General features: G+C 52.2%; 1 protein-coding gene and 1 long non-coding RNA gene across 3 annotated transcripts in view; one reads left to right on the top strand and one right to left on the bottom strand.

The window, feature by feature from the left end:
- LOC130266206 (uncharacterized) overlaps window positions 1–13631 on the bottom strand; it is a 25263-nt gene extending 11632 nt beyond the window's left edge. Inside the window, exons 1-2 of one of the 2 annotated variants that reach the window (XR_008842757.1) lie at window positions 13488–13631; window positions 12992–13060 (exon numbers count right to left, since the gene is read on the bottom strand). This is a non-coding gene — a long non-coding RNA (uncharacterized LOC130266206). The remainder of the gene's footprint in view (window positions 1–12991; window positions 13061–13487) is intronic. The other variant, XR_008842756.1, reaches the window with a different exon arrangement.
- Window positions 1–17063, top strand: part of LOC130266131 (zinc finger protein 239-like) — a 68331-nt gene that overhangs the window by 3301 nt on the left and 47967 nt on the right. The gene's annotated exons all lie outside the window — the stretch shown is intronic.

A 17063-nucleotide genomic window follows, 5' to 3' on the forward strand; every position in this document is an offset into this window, starting at 1 on the left:
CAATATCCCCATCTCTCTACATTTCCCCCCTCCCTCATGATTAGTAAAAAATCATATAAAGATTACCTAATATGGACATTCTAAAATTTTATGGGTTAGTAAGGTTAGTATAAAATTGTAAATTTGTTAGTAACGAGCACACTTTAAAGCAGCTGTCGGCGTTCGACGAACATAATGTTAACTGCTTCTAAACACTTTTTGACAAATAGTACTAATTTGTTAAATATGCAAGGCCCGAAGATTAGTGTTAGTAGGATTATAATGACCGGGCCGATTAATGTAGAAATCAGGGTGGTGAGCCATGGGGACTGGTTGAACCACGATTCGAACCAGCCCTGTTTAGCTTCTCTGTCCATTTTTCTCTGGTTCAGTCGTTCCCTCAGCTCGGCCATGGAGTTTCTAACAACTCCCGTGTGGTCTGCATAGAAGCAGCATTCCTCCCTCAGGGCGGCACATAGGCCCCCCTGCTGCATGAACAGAAGGTCCAGTCCTCGCCTGTTTTGGAGGACGACTTCTGAGAGTGAGGAAAGGGATGTTTCCAGGGATGAAATGGATTTCTCGATCTTTTGCAAGTCTTCGTCGACTGTCATTTGAAGTTGGGTCAGTCCTTGATGCTGAGTTGCCAGGGACGAGACACCTGTGGCAGCGTTGGTAACTCCTAAGCCGAGGAGCATCGCGATGGTGATGCCTGTTAACACTTCCCGCTTGTGGAGCCGGCCTGGTTCCTCGAGCAGGTGGTACACCTCGTCGTCCTGGCGGTACTGGACTCTGGGAACAATGAGAACTTGGACACAAAAGGTTAACATGCTTAGGAATGGGTTGGAAAGGGTGGGTTTGGTTAGGAGATTGGATGGGGAGGAGGTAGACTTTAGCATTTGTGTTTTGTGTTAGGAGCTATGGTTAGCTGTGATCTTTCTTTTGAGTTTACACAGTGCAAGAGCATGCCATCACACTGGTTATAGCAGTGCGAACAGCTGCTTGAATGGGAGCAAGGTGTTCTTCCTTTGCAACATGTCTGATCATTGTTGAGATATTAGATCCAGGTGGCAGTGACCTTAAAATGTCTCTGGTGGCTGAATTACACTGCTGTCGCAGGCAGTCTGCTAGCACTGGTCCTTTTGCTTCTGAGGGCAATGTTGAGCAGTCTAATGCTTCCTGGAGGCGGTCTACAAACTGAGTGAAGCTTTCACTCTCACTCTGCTTTATGGTGGACCATGGTGATGGTCTGGCTATTGCTTTAGAGGCAGTACGTATGGCTTCTCGGGCAGCACGGGTGGTAGTCATAACCTCATGGGCTCGCAGTCCCTCTGCCTGTGCCTGTGGGGTAAGCATGGCTGGATCTCTGCCCATCAGCCTCTGTATGCTGGAGCCATGCAGAGGATGGTTTTCCCCAGTTACCAAGGCTAGCTGCTTGGCACAATTATCCTCCCATTCTTGCTTAAAAACGATCATCCCTGCCCCATCAAAGATTAGTCTGCAAGTTTGTTTAATATCAAAGGGAAGCATATCATCGCTTCCAAAAATGCTGTCAATAAGTGTAGAAACCATGGCAGAATTGATTCCTTTATCGGCAATCGCTTTTACAATAGCCTGTACATCCTTCGGATTTACCGGGGAATACGTTCTCTGGTTTCCGCCGGCACCCCCCACCCTGACCGGGAATACTAACTTGGCAGACGGGGCCCACTCCGCACATGCTATTTTAATTTTACGCCAATCTGTAAGGGGGGTTCGATTTGTATCTGGTGTCCCCTTAACCCATGCCGGAGGGTTGTGGTTAGTTGCCCTGTAAGCCGCGGCACCCTTCTTGTAAACCTCCCAGCCGGTATCCGATTCAGTGTCTGACCGCCCCTCTGACCGGCTGTCCCAGCTCCGGTCAGAGTCAGAGCCGGAAGTCGACTGACTGGACGTTTCCGGGCTGCTCAGCCTTTTTCGTGGGCTCCGCCCCCGCCCCGTTCCCTGGGGGCCGTACCGTTCCCTCCCCCGGTGCTTCCCCCGCCTCCTGCTGGGGGAGGTCCTTGCCTTATAAGGATCTAATTTGCAAAGAGCTCTGTGATTGGTCTGACGCTCGTTCCCGGGGGACACCCCTCTGCCCCGCTCCCCCACGCTTGCGCCGTTCAGAACGCCTGTGGCTCTCCCGCCTCCCGCATCATTGCGCAATGCTCGACCACGCGGCTCGGCGCCATTTTCAAAACTGTATGGAGGCGGCTCGCTCTTTTCCGCCGCCTGTATCTCCGATATAATGGCTGCATTTCGCGCCTCGTCTGCTAATCCTTGCCACAACTCCCGCGCGCTCTGTCCCCCTTCTCCCGGTGAAGGTGGGTCCCAACCCGGGGGCTGCAAAGGGGGGTCCGGGGTTCCCGCGTCCACTCGCTCGCCCGATTCAAACCCCTCCGCGGTTTGTGTCGCCGCCCCAATCCCCGTTTGCGGCGCGGCAAACAGACATGCTCGGGCAGCTTGCCAGGCTTGCTGCTCCTGCCGGGCGGCTTGCAGCGCCCGCATCACTTTTCCCCACGCTTTAAGCGCTTTTCCTGACCCTGAGGTCATGGTGTTTTCCGCCAAAGCTTTTGTGCATTTATCCCAAATCTCCAGATGGAGAATGTCTACCGGGCCGTCTATAGCCCCAAGCTTAATAAGTCTCGGCACTGCAAGACAGAAATCCTTAAGCTTACAATTCAGACCCCACTGCGCGTGGATCTCACTTACGACCTTCGCGATTTGTTCCATATTCCTCGCTGGTCCGGGGACGTCTCCCCCACTGCACTCGCCAGCGGTGCAGTCGCTGGATCTTGGGCAGGCGAAACCCCGAAATCTGGGCGATCGGTTCCCGATGTATTCCCGGGTTTCGGCACCAGTTGTTGTCTGGTAGCCTGGTTCAAGTCCAGCACGGTGGCCCTATCCCTGGGTCACTCGGTCCATCAGCTCCAGGACACCAATGTGGTGGACAGCAAATGGCGTTTATTGAGGGGTTACAGGGGGTTTTAAGGACAGGGGTCCTTGGGTCATTTCCTCTAGCTCACATCCGGCAAGGGGTGGCCAGGTACAGAGCTGAGGTCAGACCACAAGGTGGAGGTGAAGGGGGTCCCTGGCTGCCCGTACATCCCGAGAATCTTCCGTTCGCAATATCCCTATCTCTCTACAAGAGAGGCACTGGGACTATTCCAGGAGCAACTGGGATAATACTGGGAGCAAGTGAACCACGCTGAGGGAACTGGGAGTGCCTGGGAATGACTATGAGATTGTTCAGGGCAACTGGGATATACTGGGATTTTCTGATACGATAGGGGTGGTGACTGGGACGTAACTACGAGTGATTGGGAATGTGCTGGGCGGAAAACTGGGACCATGTTCAGGAAATTGGGGGCAAGTGTGAGTGAGTGGGGCCCTGCTGGCAGAGACTGGCATCATACTGGACTCATTCTGGGATAGTACTGGGAGTGACTGGGACTGTGCTAGGGGGAGCTGGAGATCTTATATAATAAGAGTGCCTGTAATCATACTGAGGGGACTGGAACCACACTGGGAACAGTTGTGTCCATCCTGGGAGCTACTGGAGAGTGAGTGGGAGCTACTACTCTGTACCGGGGGAACTGGACATGACTGGAACCATGCTGGGAGTGACTGGGATCATCTATGGAGTGACTGGGACTGTGCTGGGGCAAATGGGGGCACCTGGGATCACACTGGGAGGAACTGGGAGGAACTGGGAGACACAGGAATAATGCTCAGAAGGACTGGAATCATACTGGATCATACTGGCAGCAACTGGAAGTGACTGGGAATATGGTGGTGGCAAATGGGATACACTGGGAGAGACTGAAACCACACTGGGGGGAAATGGGAGCAACTGGAATCACATTGGATTGATAATGGGAGTAGCTGTGCCCATGTTAGAGTCATACTGGGATCCTACTGGAACTAGCTGGGATTGTACTGGGAGTGACCAGAATAGTACAGGGATTATCTGATAATCACTGGCATAATACTGCAATTAGATTGGGAATGATGGAGAAGGACTGGTCACAACTGGAACCATTCTGGGATTGACTGGGAACAATTTGGGCACTCTGGGATTGACTGGGATTCATTCTGGGCATGAATGGAAGAATACTGGGAGGATCTGTGAGTGATTGTGGTCATACTGGAGATGAGTGGAACCATACTGGGGGTGACTACAAGTCCTACTGGGATCATCCTTGGAGCCATTGGAATTACAGAGGGTGGGAATGGAACCTGGCTGGAGGTTACTGGGAGCTACTGGGCCCATGTTGACAGGAAAATGTGGACACATTGGGAGCAATTGGGATCATCTTGAAGGTACTGGAACCATACTAGGGGGACTGAGACCAGAACAGAGATCATACTGGGAGCAACTGGGAGTTTGAGACACTGACCAAAATGGGGATCAGGCTGGAGACAACTGGGAATAACTGGGAAGGACTGACATCATTCTGAGCTAACTGGAACCTTACTGGAAAAACTGGGATATAATGAGAGTGTCTGTAACCATACTGGGGGCACTGGAACCACACTGGGGACAGCTGGGAGATAGTGGGACAATGCTGAGAGAGACTGGGGCTATTCTAGGGATCATTCTGGGAGGAACTGGGAACAACTGGAACGATGCTGGCAGCAACTGGGATCATCCTAGGATCACAGGGAGAGCAGATGGGTCCATGCTGGGTGCAACTGGAATCACACTGAGGGTGATTGGAATCATACTGGGATGGACTGGGAGTGGCTGTGAACAACTGGAATCATGCTGAAAGCAAGTGGGAAGAAGTGAGAGTGACTGGCAGCATGCTGGGGGAGACTGGGATATACTGGGAGAGAAAGGGAGTCACAGGGATTATACTGGAGGCTACTGGGGTCATGCTGGCATTGACAGGGAGCACTTGGGGGCCATGGCCTCATACTGGGTGTGACTGGGACTATACTGGGGGCAACTGGGAGAGGTGGGAACAGACTGGATGAAAATGGGAGGAACTGGGAGCAACTGGGAATGTGCAAGGGGGAAGTTGCATCACAATAGGGAATGACTGGGAGTGACTGGGATCAGCTTTGGAGCTCTGCATTCTCCAAACATTCCCCACCCCATCTAGAAAAAAACTGAAAACAATGCTGAGAGGCACTGGAACTATTCCAGGGGCAACTGGGATAAAACTGGGGGCAAGTGACCCACACTGAGGTAACTGGGAGTGCCTGGAAATGACTATGAGATTGTTCAGGGCAACTGGGATATACTGGGAGTGTCTGAGACCATAGGGGTGGTGACTGGGACCTGCTTGGGAGTGACTGGGATTGTGCTGTGGGGAAAACTGGGACCATGCTGGGGCAACTGGGGGCAAGTGTGAGTGACTGAGGCTCTGCTGGCAGAGACTGGACTCATACTGGACTCATACTGGGATAGTACTGGAAGTGACTGGAACTGTGCGAGGGGCAGCTGTGAGAACTGGGAACACACTGGACCAAAGTCGTGTAGGAAAATGTATCCATTTAAAAATATTTCTATAATTTTAACCAAGATATTTGGTTAACCTTTTCCCTAAAACACTTTTAATTTTCTTTGCAGTTCATTGCTGCACCAGGTGGGGTGGGATGAACTCAACACATGAACACACTGGGAGCAGCTGGAATGCTCAAGGGCCATCAGCGGCCATTAACAGAACATCAGTGGCCACCCAGGAACATCCATCCCAGACTCTGCCTCTGGCAAATTGCAGATATCTCCTCTGAAAAGACTGATAAAATCAGGGAATGAAGATCTAATTAACATCAGAAGGGGAGAATGGGGAACCAAAAGGAGACCAAAAATTAGGAATTGAGTGTTTGCAACTTGAGATCAAATAACACTGACCCAATTCATTTCTATGACTGTATAAAAAGAACTGAAAAATTTCCTAAAAACGGAGTGTCATGGAATGATTCTCTCCGCACACACGAGTTATGTGTGGACGAGAAGATTTCTGTGCTACAACATATGCCACAACACCCTGCCCAGATGATAAAGTAATGCCTTCAATCTAAATTTAAAATTTTTGTTGGACATTTTTGTTTTTTCTCTGAATTTCGATGACCTTGGGAGGAACTGGGACCGTGCTGGGTGAAATTCCATCATAATAGGGAATGACTAGCAGGGACCGGGCTCATGCTGGGAGTGCCAAGGAAACTGGAAGCATACGCAGGGAGCAAGTGGGCTCATGCTGGGAGCAGCCACTGGCGGCACCGGGAGCCCCGAAACCCTTTCCCGGCCATGCCGCCCCTCCAGCCCCAGCGCCCCCCGCCGGGGTCCCCGCAATGCCAGGGGTCCCCCCCCTCGGGCTCCCCGCTTTGCCTTTCTGGGGCTCTCCTGTGTCTGCACTCCCGCTCAGGGAAACCGCGCCTCTCCCGGGGCTCCCCAAAACCGCTGTCCCCCCGCCGATCCCGCCGCTCCCGCGCGCTCCCCACGTGGCCCCGGCAGAGCTCGAAGGGCCCGGCCCGGGAAGCCCAACCCCCACCGCGGGGGGACCCGCATCCCCCCGCCCCCCAACGGGGATCTGCCCGCACCCACCGGGACCCCCAAAAACACCTCCCGGGGACCCCCCGATGTCCCTCCCGAGGGCCATCTGCGCCTCTGGAGCCCGGCAACATCCAAACATCCCCCCCCCGAAAATTCCCCAAACCCAGGGCACCGCCCCCGGGATATTTGGGGCGAGCTCCCCCTCCCCGGGCACCTGCGGGATGGGGGGCGATGGTCCCGGGGGGGCTGCGAGTTCAGGCAGCTCCGGGATGGCGTTGAATCGTTCCTTGTCCCCTCCTGCTTCTGCTGCGGCTCCGCCTCTTCCTCCCTCCCTCCTCCACCTGCCCCGTTCGGAACCCCGAACTGGGAGGGGATGGGTCAAGGGAAGGGCGGGAACTGTGAGGGGAAAGGGGCGGGCCAAAGGTCCTGAAAGAATTCGCTTTGCCCAAAAATCACCAATAAAAGTCACCAAATGCTGCCTCAATCCACCAGGTTGGGCCTATAATCAGCCAGAGGGGCCTCAAATCCACACCAAGAGGCTTAAAATCATCCAAATGTGCCTAATATTGTCCAAAAGGGGCCCAAAGTCCAGCCTAAAACCCATCAGCTTTGGCCTGACATCAGCCAAATAGGTTTGAAATCTAACCGAAGGGTCTCAAACTGCCAAAAGTCGTTGAAAATCCACACAAAGGTGCCTAAAATTCACCATTAAATCTCCTAAATGTATGTAAAATCCACCCTGAAAGTATCTGCTTTTGCAAAAATCACAAAAATGGGCCTAAAATCACCTTAGAACCACCTTGTTTTTCCTAAAATCACCCAAATGGACCTAAACATGCCGAAACTGGCCTGAAAACCCCCAAGGGAGCCAAAATCACCCTAAAATCAGAGCCCTGTGTCTCATGGGCTTCATGCCAGCTACTCACTGCCATATTTTGACTCACCCACCCTCCCCAGCAATTCCACATTTGGACTCCTGAATTCCCAAATATTCCCTAAGGAAATCCCAAGAATTTCCTGCAGAGAACCCAAACTTCCCATGTTTGGACCCACGTTTACCTATAGAGACCACAAAAATTCCCTATGGGATCCTCCAAATTTCCATTTGAGGTCCTCTAAAATTCAAAAATTTTGAATAGAAACCTAAACCTTCTCATGTTTGTACAAAAAGTTTTAAAACAACTTCCTGGTGTACACCCCATAATTCACTCATAGTGCCTTTACGGAAAACCCAGTGTCCCCCAAATCCCCTATAGAATCTCCCGTAAGGGACCCCCAAAATCCCCTATAGACAAGCCCAAATCTGCTATAGAGTTGCTCAGTCCCTGCCAGTCCCCAACAGATCCCCTATAGACTACCCAGTGCCCCCCAGATCCCCTATACACAACCCCAAATCCCCTATACAGAACCCCAGAAACCCCCAGGGCGGTAAAGCCCCATCCAGGCTCCTACAAATCCCCTATGGACCTCCCAAACCCCCTTTAGGGACCCCGCAGAGCCTCCAATGCCCTTTGCAGACCCCCAGAAACGCCCCAGTGGCGTAAAGCCACACCAGTCCCCTACAGATCCCCTACAGATCCCCTATAGATTCCCCCCCAGCCCCACCACAGCTCTCGGAAACGCTGCAGCCACGCCAGGGACCAGCAGCAAAGATGGCGGTGAAGCATTTTTGGGTGTTCTGAGAAAGCGTGGGGTGAATGCGCCCAGAGATGGGCGGGTCTTAGAGGGAAATGGGGCGGGGCGAACAAAAGGCCTCGGTTCGAGTAAAAGAGAAGAGGTTAATGATTGACAGGGGCTCTGAGTATAATGGGCGGGGCTAAATAATGGGCAGAAAGCCAGGGCGCAGGAGCGGGATTAGAAAAGGGCGGGAACTGTGAGGGGGAAGAGGTGGGGCCAAAGTGCCACAGGGTCCTAAAAGAGCCTGGTTAGGCCTAAAATCATCGAAAAAGGGCCTCAAATGCTGCCTAAATCCACCAGGTTTGGCCTAAAAATCAGCCAAAGGGACCTCAAATCCACAAAATAGTGATCTAAAATCATCCAAATTTACCTAACATTGTCCAAAAAGGCCCTGAAATCCAGTTTAAAATCCCACTTTGGCATAAAATCAGCCAAATGGGCCTAAATTCTTTGGAACCAAGACGGAGGCAAACACCAGAACCAGCACCAGCATCAATACAGAGACCAACATTAGAACGGAGACTGACACCAGGACTGGGAACAGAACCGAGACCAGAACTGAGACCAGCACCGCTCCAGAACTGGAACTAAGACTGGCAACAAGACCGAGACTGGCCCTGAATTTCAGCTGGGACCAAGACTGAGACCAGCACCGACACTGGGACGGGCACCAGGAGAGCTCCAGGACTGAGACTGAGAGCGGCACCGGCACCAGAACTGAGACTGGCACCGCTCCATGACTGGCTCTGAGAGTGAGATTGGCACTGGGAGCACTCTGGGATCAACACTGGCACCAGTACCAGCACTGGGGCCGGAACCGCTCCAAGACTGAGACCAAAACTGAAAACAAAACCGGCACCAACACAGGCACCGCTATAGGACCGTGACTGAGCCTGAGACCAGAGCTGTTCCGGGATCGAGATTCAGACCGAGACCAGAATAAGCACCAGGAGCACTCCAGGACTGCTCCAAACTTAGACTGAGACTGGGACCAGGACGGAGACTGACACCAGGAGCACTCTGGGACCTCCTTGTTCACTGCGGGGAGTTTTGGCTGCGCCCCCACGGGACTGAGCAGGACTGGGAGGGACCCTGGGAGGGGCGGGAGCATCTCAGTTCACATCATTCTGGAGCAGCCATCCCGGTCCATATGGTCGCAGTTTATACAATCCCAGTCCGTGTGATCCCAGTTTGTACAATCCCACTCTGCATGGCCCTGATCCATCTGGTCCCAGTCTGTGCAGTCCCAGTCTGGAGGATCCCAGTCCATGTGATCCCAGCCCTCGTGATCCCAGCCTGCATGGTCCTGCATGGCTCAGACTGCCAGGCTCTGGAATTCCAGTTCCCAGCATGGAAAAGTTGTTCCTGCCCATTCTGGTTTTGTTTCTCCAATTGATATTTCCCCGCCAAGGCACCCATTTATGTCATAGCTTTAGCATCCCGATCCTGTTCCCAATCCCATCCCCAATCCCTATCTCATTCCCGTTTTTATTCTCAATCTTCTTCCCATTCCCCTTCCTCATGCCGTTCCCAGTCCTGTTTCTGGTCCTGATCCCAATGTCATTCCTATTCCTATTCCAATCCTAATCCCATTCCTGTTCCTATTCCCTATCTAATGCCCAATCCCTATCTCATTCCCAATCCTGTTCCTGTTCCCATTCCCAATCTCGTTCCCATTCCCAATCTCGTTCCCATTTCTGATTCCGATCTCATGCCCAATCTTCATCCCTTTCACAATTCCAATCCCTTTCCCATTCCCCAATCCCAATCTCCTATCACAATCCTTATCCCATTCTCAATCCTGATCTCATTGCCATTTCTGATCTCTCATTCCCAGTCTTGTTCCTATTCCCAATCCCTAACCTGTTCCCAATCCTAAACCTGTTCCCGTTCCCATTCCCATTCCCAATCTCATCCCCGTTTCTGATCCCGATCTCATTTGTCATCTCTATCCCTTTCCCAATCCTGATCCCTTTCTCATTCCCAATCCCTATTTCATTCCCAATCCCGATCCTGTTCCCAATTCTTTCCCTAATCCTAATCCCAATCCCAATCCCATATCCAATCTCACTCCCAATCCTGTTCCCAATTCCAATCCTGCCGCTGTTTTCAGGGAATTTTTTTTATCTCAACCTCTACCCCACAACACTGGGAGTCAAAACCCCCCAAGTCCGGGGGTGAAACAGCCCCAAACCCCAAATTTGGGATCAAAACCCCCAATCCCCAAACACTGGGATTTGAAATATATGATCCCAAAATTTGGGGTTAAAGCCCTCTGATCCCCAAATTCTGGGGTCAAAACTCCCCAAAACCCAAACCCTGGGGTGTCAATACCCCCAAATCTCAAATTTTAGGATCACCCACCCCCACTCAATTTCCAAACTCTGGGGTTAAACTCCCCAGATCCCCATAATTTGGTGACCAACCCCCCCACATCCCAAGCTTTGGGACCAACACCCCCAAACCCCAAATCCTGAGGTGTAAAACACCCTTGACCCCAAATTTTAGGATCAAATCCCCTCAGACTCCAAACCTTGAGGTGTCAAACCCCCCCAAATCCCAAACTCTGGGATTTGAAATATTTGGGGTCTCCAACCCCCCAATCCCAAAATCCTGGGGTCAAACCCTCACATCCCAAGCCCTGGGGTGTCAACCCCCCCCCAGACTTTAGGATCAAACCTCCCGTATCCCCAAACTTTGGGGTCAAACCCACCTGACCCCAAACTCCCCTCCAAAACCACTCCACCCTGGGGGGCACAGCAGGGGTCATTTGGGGTTTATTTGGGGTTGGTTTGGGATTGATTTGGGGTCGGTTTGGGATTTATTTTGGGGTGGGGGCAGGTCCAGATGCAATGTCTGTAGAGAGACCCTGGGTACAATGCTGGGGGTGGGAAAAACCAAAAAAACCCCTGGGGAACCCCAAAAACACCTGGGGAACCCTAAAAAGGGGATTTGGGACTGGTTTGGGATTTAATTGCTGTTGATCTGGAATTTATTTGGGGTGGGGGCAGCGCCAGGTGCAATGTCTGCAGAGACCCTGGGTACAATGCTGGGAAAAAACCCCAAAAACCCCTGAGGAACCCTAAAAAGGGGATTTGCAGTGGAAAAAGGAGATTTTGGGGTAAAAGGGGAAGGATTTGGGATGGAAAAACGAGATTTTGTGATGGAAAAGGAGATTTGGGGGAGGAAAAAAGGGTTTAGAGTGGGGATTGAGGATTTGAGGTCAGGATTTCAGTGGAAAAAGGGGATTTGGGATTGAAAAAGGAGATTTTGGGTGGGAAAAGCGATTTGAGGTGGGAAAAGGGGATTTTGGGTGGACAGCAAAGTATTAGGGGTAGGAAAAGGAGATTTTGGGTGGGAAAAGGGGATTTGGGGCTGGAAAAGGAGATTTTAGGTGGGTAAAGGGTATTTGGGGTGGGAAAAGGGGATTTGGGGTTGGAAAAGGATATTTTGGGGTAGGAAAAAGAATTTGTCATGCACAAGATTTGGGGTATGAAAAGGACATTTGGGGTGCACAAATGTCACAGCCCGAGGTGTCTCCTTAGCCCCGAGATCACCTCAGGAGGACATGCAGTGGTTCAAATCCTGGTTTTCCCAAAGCCGCCGATGAGAGATTGCAGCAGACGGTTTCAGAGGCTCCAAGGATTGTTCATTGTTTCCTGTCTCAGGAACTCTTTGCCCGGCTGACAGTGCTCTGTCCAGCCGGGCATCCAGGATGGATCTGCCTGCTGAAGGCAGGCTGGTCTTGGATAGTCTGCATGACCTGCTAAATGTTTATAACAACTTTCCAATACAATACAACTTTGTTCAACTGTCCAGCTCTGTCCCCATCCACTCTGAAAGTGCCAGCATGTCACCCAGCATGGATGACACGGAGAAGGAGGAGGAAGAAGTATCCACACCCCAAATTCTCCGTCTTTACCGCATGTCCTTTATCACAAACATCCCCAAAAGTCTATTTATCTACGTTCTAACAGTCTAATTTACACTTTACTAATTTTGGTGGCTTGTTTCCGTTCCCTCTGTGTTGGTAATTTCCCCCAGGGGTTTGAATTCAGCGCCTGAGAAACCTGGGTCTCACTCAGGGGTCTTTGAGACCCTCGCCAGGGGGGTTTGAGACCCCCAAGGAGGCCAGGGGAACACCCTGGGCCCCCACAGGAGGGATTTCAGGGGATTGGGGGGGGATTTGGGGAATTTCAGGGAATTTGTGGAGGGATTTTGGGAGATTTTGGGAGATTTGGGGGGATTTTGGGGATTTCAGGGGATTTTGGGGGATTTTTAGGAGATTTCAGGGGATTGGGGAGGATTTGGGGGGGTTTGGGGTGGATTTTGGGGGGATTTTGGAGAGATTGTGGGGTTTTCAGGGGATTTTGAGGGATTTTGGGGTGGATTTAGGGAGATTTTGGGAGATTTTTGGGGGATTAGGGAGGATTTTGGAGGGATATCAGGGAATTCTTGGTTGGATTTTGGTGATTTTGGGTGGATTTTGGGGAGATTTTGGGGAGATTTGGGGGGAATTTGGGGGACTCCAAGGGGGATTTGGGAGGGATTTTGAGGGGGATTTTGGTTTTTTTGGGGCAATTTAGGGGAGATTTTAAGGTTTTCATGGGATTTTGAGGGATTTTGGGAGACCTTTAGGGGTGTGGGGGGACTTTGGGAAGATTTGGGGGGATTGGGGGGATTTAGGGGATTTCAGGGGGTTTTGAGGGATTTTAGGGTTTCTCCAGAGCCCCCGCAGATCCCACCAGCCCCCACAAAAACCCCTCCAGACCCCCATAACCCCCCCCCAGCTCCCCCCTAGGCTCCCAGACTCACTGGGGCCCATCCTGGATCAGGGGGGGCACGGGCCGGTGGAACAGGAGCCACTTCCAGGGACCCTCGAGACTTTCTGGGGAGGGGGCACCGTGGGAGACCCCCCCAAACTGAGGGGGGATCTCCCTCCCCCCAAAACCCCTCAGAGCCCGGTCAGGGTGGGGCTGGGACCCCCCCAGGAACCCCAAAACCCCCCAGACCCTCCCAAAATCCCCTCCAGGCCCCTCCCAAAAAGCCCTCAAGGACCCCCCAGGACCCCTCCCCTAATGCCTCCCCAGAGCTCCCTCAGACCACCCTCCAAGCCCCCCAGACCCCCCAAAAATCCCCCCAACACCCCCAAACCCTCCAGCCCCCCTTAGGATCCCCCCAAAACCCCCTCGGAAACACTCCCAAACCACCCCAGACCCCTTCTAGGACCCCCAGCCCCCCCTAAACCCCCCCAGACCCTCCTTTAGCTCCCCACCCCCCACCTTCAACCCTCCCCCCGCCCCTCCCCCACCTGTCCCTGCGCCGCCTCAGCAGCTCCCGCAGCCCCTCGTCCTCTCCCGGCGCCTGCCCCGCTCTCTGCAGCGCCTCCCTCAGCGCCCGCCCGAGCCCGGGGAGGGGCCGGGGGGAGGGGCCGCCCTCTCCATGGCCGGCCCCGGGGCACAGGGCGCCACTCCCGCCTGGCTTCTCATTGGCTGCAGCGTGCGCGGGAGGCGGGTGTTGCTGAGGGGAGGCGCTGATTGGTTGGTTCGGGGAGAGGCGCGCCGCTATTGGCTGGGAGGGGCCCGCGCGCGCGCCGGACAGGGTCACGGGAGAGCGTCAGTGGAGCGAGCTGAGGTAGGGCTGGGGGAAAATGGGGGGATTTAGTGGGGAATCTAAGGGGAATTGAGGGGTCTGAGGGGAATTGAGGGGTCTGAGGTGGGTCTGGAATGGATTTGAGGGGGGCTGGGGGGAGTTGATGAGTCTGAGGTGGGTCGGGGGTAAATTGGGGGGTTTGAGGGCGGGGTCTGAGGGGAATTGAGGGGTCTGGGGTGCTTTTGGGGGGGGGCTTTGGTGGGAAATTTGGAATCTGAGATGGAGCCGGGGGGACATGAAGGAATTTGGGAGGAATTTGAGGGGAATTGAGGAGTCTGAGGTGCTTTTGGGCAGACTTTGGGGGAAAATGGGGAGATTTAGGGGGGTCTGAGGGAAATTGAGGGGTCTGAGGTGGGTCTGGAATGGATGTGGGGTCTCTGTGGGGAATTTAGGGGTCCGAGATGGGGCCGGGGGGAAATGAGGAGCTTTGGGGGTCTCTGAGGGGAACTGAGGGGTCTGGGGAAGCTTTGGGGGGAAATGGGGTATCTGAGGTGTAGCCGGGGAGACATGAGGGAAACTGGGGGGGTCTGAGGGGAAGTGAGGGGTCTGAGGTGGGTCCTGAATGGATTTGGGGCGTTTTGGGGGGGGGAGGTCTGAAAGGAATTTAGGGGTCTGAGGTGCGCTTGGGGAGGCTTTGGCAAAACTGCACCGAAACACCCCAAATCCCAGAGCAACGCCTCAAAATCCCTGAGACGTGCCTCAAAACTGCCTCTCAATACCCCAAAACCGCCCCGAAACATCCCTAATCCCTTCAGGCTGCCCCAAAATCAAATAGAAACACTTCAAAATCCCATAGAAACACCCTAAAATCCCTCCAAACCACCCCAAAATGCCTCAAAGCTGCCCCCAAATATTCCAAAATTGCTCAAAACCAGCCCTAAACGCCAAAAATCCCAGAAAACTGCCCCAGAAATGGTCCTGACCCTGCCCCAAACCTCCCACCTGCCCCCAATCCCCCAGGTAACTTCAGCTTGGACCAAATCCTCCTTTTTTATCCCAAATCTTTTTTTTTACTCTCAAATCCTCGTTTTTCCAACCCCAAAATCCTTCCTTGTGCAACCCAAATGTCCTTTTCAGACCCCAAATTCTCCTTTTCATACCCCAAATCTTATGTGCATCCCAAATTCTTTTTCCCACATCAAAATCTCCTTTTTCCACCCCAAATTCCCTTTTTCCACCCCAAATCCTTTCCTGTCCACCCAAAATCCCCTTTTCCCACCCAAAATCTCTTTTTTAATCCCAAATCTCCTTTTCCCACCGAAATCCTGAGCTCAAATCCTCAATCCCCACTCTAAACCCTTTTTTTTTCCCCAAATATTCTTTTCCATCCCAAAATCTCATTTTTATATCCTGATTTCGTCCCCTTTTACCCCAAAATCTGCTTTTCCCACCATAAATTCACTTTTAGGGTTCCCCAGTGGTTTTTGGGGTTCCCCAGGGGTTTTTGGGGTTTTTCCCACCCCCAGCATTGTACCCAGGGTCTCTCTACAGACATTGCATCTGGACCTGCCCCCACCCCAAATAAATCCCAAATCAATCCCAAACCAACCCCAAATAAACCCCAAATGACCCCTGCTGTGCCCCCCAGGGTGGAGTGGTTTTGGAGGGGAGTTTGGGGTCAGGTGGGTTTGACCCCAAAGTTTGGGGATATGGGAGGTTTGATCCTAATGTTTGGGGGGGTTGACACCCCAGGCTTTGGGATCAGGGGATTTGACCCCAGAATTTTGGGATCGGGGGGGTTGGAGACCCCAAATATTTCAAACCCCATAGTTTGGGAACTGGGGGGGTTTGAGACCTCAAGGTTTGGAGTCTGAGGGGGTTTGATCCTAAAATTTGGGGTCAAGGGTGTTTTACACCTCAGGATTTGGGTTTTGGGGGGAGTTGGTCCCAAAGTTTGGGATTTGGGGGGGGTTTAACCCCAGAGTGTGGAAAACGAGGGGGGTGTCGGCTATCTAAAATTTCAGATTTGGGGGTATTGACATCCCAGGGTTTGGGTTTTGGGGAGTTTTGACCCCAGAATTTGGGGATCAGGGGGCTTTAACCCCAAATTGTGGGATCAGAGGGGTTGGACACCCCAAATATTTCAAATCCCAGTGTTTGGGGATTGGGGATTTTGATCCCAAATTTGGCGTTTGGGGGTGTTTGACCCCAGGATTTGGGGGGTTTTAACTCCCCCAGGTTTGGGGTAGAGGTTGAGATCAAATGATTCCCTGAAAACAGCGGCAGGATCCGGAATGGGAACAGGATCAGGATCGGGATTGGGAATGAAATAGGGATTGGGAGTGAGAATGGCATTGGGATACGGGACATGATTGGGAACGGGATCAGGATTGGGAATGAAATAGGGATTGGGAATGGGAAGCAGGATCAGGATTGGGAAAGGGATCGAGATTGCAAATGAGATCGAGATCAGACATGGGAATGAGATCGGGAATGGGAATGGGAATGGGAACAGAATTGAGCATGGGAACAGGATTGGGATTGGGAATGGGACCAGGAATGGGAATGAAATAGGGATTGGGAATGGGAACGAGACTGGGAATGAGGGATCAGAAACGGGAATGAGATCAGGATTGGGATGGCAACGGGATAAGGAGTGGGAATGGGAGTGGGATAAGGATTGGGATTGGGAATTGGGAACAGGATTACGAACAGCAACAGGATTGGAATTGGGAAAGAAAATGGGAATGGGATTGGGAATGCAAACAGGATCGAGAATGGGAATGGGATTGGGTTTGGGATTGAGAATGGGAATGGGAACAGAAAAGGAAACAGGGTCAGGAATGGAAATAGGGATTGGGAATGGGAATGGAATTAGGGATAGGGAATGAGAATGGAATTAGAGATTGGGAATGTGAAAGGGATTGGAATTGGGATCGAGACTGGGAATGAGATTGGAATCAGAAATGGAAACGAGATTGGGAATGGGAAGGAGATAGGGATTGGGCATGAGATAGGGATTGGGAACAGGAATGGGATTAGGATTGGAATGGGAATAGGAATGAGATCGGGATCAGGACCAGGAACAGGACTGAGAACGGCATGAGGAAGGGGAATGGGAAGAAGATTGAGAATAAAAATGGGAATGAGATAGGGATTGGGAATAGGAATGGGAACAGGATTGGAATGCTAAAGCTGTGACATAAATGGGTGCCTTGGACGGGAAATCTCAAATTGGCGAAACAAAACCAGAATGGGCAGGAACAACTTTTCCATGCTGGCAACTGGAATTCCA

The sequence above is a fragment of the Oenanthe melanoleuca genome, unplaced genomic scaffold (genome assembly GCF_029582105.1).
Source record: "Oenanthe melanoleuca isolate GR-GAL-2019-014 unplaced genomic scaffold, OMel1.0 S001, whole genome shotgun sequence".
NCBI lineage: Eukaryota > Metazoa > Chordata > Aves > Passeriformes > Muscicapidae > Oenanthe > Oenanthe melanoleuca.